The sequence below is a fragment of the Grampus griseus genome (genome assembly GCF_964374135.1).
Source record: "Grampus griseus genome assembly, contig: HAP1_SCAFFOLD_915, whole genome shotgun sequence".
Classification (NCBI taxonomy): Eukaryota; Metazoa; Chordata; class Mammalia; order Artiodactyla; family Delphinidae; genus Grampus; species Grampus griseus.
In genome coordinates, this window is record NW_028132573.1 from 23,504 (window position 1) to 26,291 (window position 2,788).

Sequence of the window (2,788 nt, forward strand, 5' to 3'; positions counted from 1 at the left end):
CTTCTAGGGGAATTCAATTGATAGCCTCCTAACAACCCAGTGCTGCTTACAGAGCCGTCACTGGTACAAGTACCAAGGCACGGCACATTACGTATCACTCCTCCTAAATCCTATTATTTTTAAACAGATAGGAAAGAGCATGACCTTGAAGAGAAAAAGAGTTTATATGAGGACAGCCAATGGATAAAGGGAAGGAGAGACAGTGCCATTTGTTTTCCATTAATGATGGTGTGAAATGTATGGGCAGATGGTCTAACAGGTGTGACTATAATTTGAGGAGCCTGCTCCCTTGGTTACAGAAGACTGCTGTTGTTATTATTATGGAACCACAACCTCATGACTTTATTGTTTCACTTGATGTAACCTTCTCCTTTACCCTTAAATCTTTCTACATCACTGAATTGCAGCCAATAGATTTATTTTCTCCCTATGGCTCCATCACAAAAAAAGACACACATGTGCGCGTGCGCGCGCACACACACACACACACACACGCACACACACACAGAGTTTTGTGTATGCCAGTGCTAGAAAAGACAAGCTCATGGTGCATGTATGCAATGGATATTGTACATTACACGTCTGTGTGAAATAGTCTTCTGCAGGTTCCTATGTTTATTTTATGAATAATTAACTTTAGTAAAGTTAATTTCCTGAAGATCTTGTTGAAGACTGAAGAAAGGAAGTAAATTGTAAAGAAAAAGACTTTGAAACTTGCCCTTTTTGCCCTCTCTTTGTGTCTTAATGAACAAAGGATAACTGGGCCTTTTTTGAAGCCTTTGCTTGAGTTGAAGACACAAAATGCAACCTGTACTCTTATCGTAATATGTTCAGTTCATGAGTACACAAACTTATAAACCGTGAATTTCCCTAAAGTTATTATACCATTTAGAAGATGTTTGCTTGGACGTTTACTTAAAACCAAACAATTGAGGTCTATATGTCCAAATAATTTCCTTCTCTCTTGCTGTCTCCATTTCAGTTTCCTGAGTTTCTGGGAAGGCCTGGTTTCCCCAAAGGAACGATTTCTGGTAGAAGTCTGAAGGTCTGACCCAAGAAAAACAAATCCAGTACAGCCAATGAATCGAGGGCAAGAAGGTTTCCAATCAGGTAGGAACATTTAATCTCATACATTACGATCACCTTAAGTAAGGTGTGCTGATAGCTGGATATGATTTAACTGCTTGGAAAAAGATGCATATATATTATATAACCTACCCCACAAGGAAGCTGTTCTCAATTCCCTTAGAGGTTGTGGTGCTTATCAGAGAGTGCCTTGGGGGAAAATGAATACAATAACAGTATGATGCTTTTTTTTTTTAATTTTTAGCTCATTGTTGCCAAGTACACTTGGTGATCTTGGTGCCTGTGGTTGAATCCCAGGAGGTTAGACATGTGGAACAGCACATTAACCCACTTTAGTATTTTCTCCCAAGACAAGTCATTTTTATAGGTTGTCTCCATGGTCTTCTAGTTGCTTATCAAAATTAAGCATCAAGTCTTCTAAGTGAGCAATAGCCCCAGTCAGTGTGAGGAAATCAGCTTGGTTCTTATTGGGGCACAGCTTCTTGGTCTTGGCACAAAGTGAGTTCACATAGGGAGTTAGAAGGAGGAGAATGGGGCATGCGAAAGGGGAGTTCTGTGTTCTCATTGACCTATGCATGTTGAAACTCCACTAACAGCTTTATTTTCATTAGCAATTTGTGATAAAAACTTAGGGTAAAGGGAATAATGAAGCTGTCCCATTATATGGCAGGACAAAAGATAGTAGTGACATCAAAATCAGGGCCTGTCCATCTCGTTTGCAGTTATATACTGAGTGTTTAGCATAGCATTTGACCCCTCATCAGTATTCAATAAGAAGATGCGTGTTGAATGACTTAGGGATGAATTAATGAACGAAAAAATTTAATATGGTAGAAAATGTGTTTTATCCTTATATTTTCGTGTGTTGACTTCAATGCACAACCTAGAAATTGAGAATTACGTTTTATGTGGAGGACATACTGAGGACTGAAATCAGGAGACAGCCTCTCAGATAGCTGTGAAGAGGTAAGGGAGGGCGCAGGGTATTTAGAGGTTCTTCCAAAAAAAAAAACCAGGTAGTTGGAACATCAAAAGATTACTGTTAATTAAAGAAACTAGACATCTTAAGTTAATAAATGTAGCACTTTTCTATATATGGTGAGATGCAAGAATCTGGTCTCCTGGAAATCAGTCCCTTGATGTTCACTTTAATTATCTAGGGCCAGTATCCTGTTTTCTCCATCCTGAATCCCCTCAGGGTGCGGCTTTGGGTGTGGCTTCAGTGGCTGATGGCTTGATGGCTATAACATCCTGTGTTACCGATAAGGCTGGCTACATTCTTTGTCTACATAAATGACTTGAATATGGATAGCAAATCTGTGGATTTGTGTAATTCTTGGAGCACTTTTATAAGGACAAAGTTAAGGCAATTTCAGAATCACTAGCGGCTACAATTGCTATTTACACTTTTCCACTGGTAGGTAGTCATCTGCTGTCGCTGTCTTCAGTAATCTGCTGTTGCTGTATTCCCAAGGGATAACAAAAGCCATTTAATTCAAGAAAGAAATGTAAAATTTAGCACAATGCAGCTTCCACAAAACCAAACACACAAACACACACCCAACTCTCGCAGATATGAAGTAGTAATCTAAAATAGAATCCTGGAACTAATTGCAAAACAAGAGCAAATGTACTCATATTGGATCATTTTATTCTTTTATTAATGTTTGATACATATATGTATTTATTATTAAAATTCAAA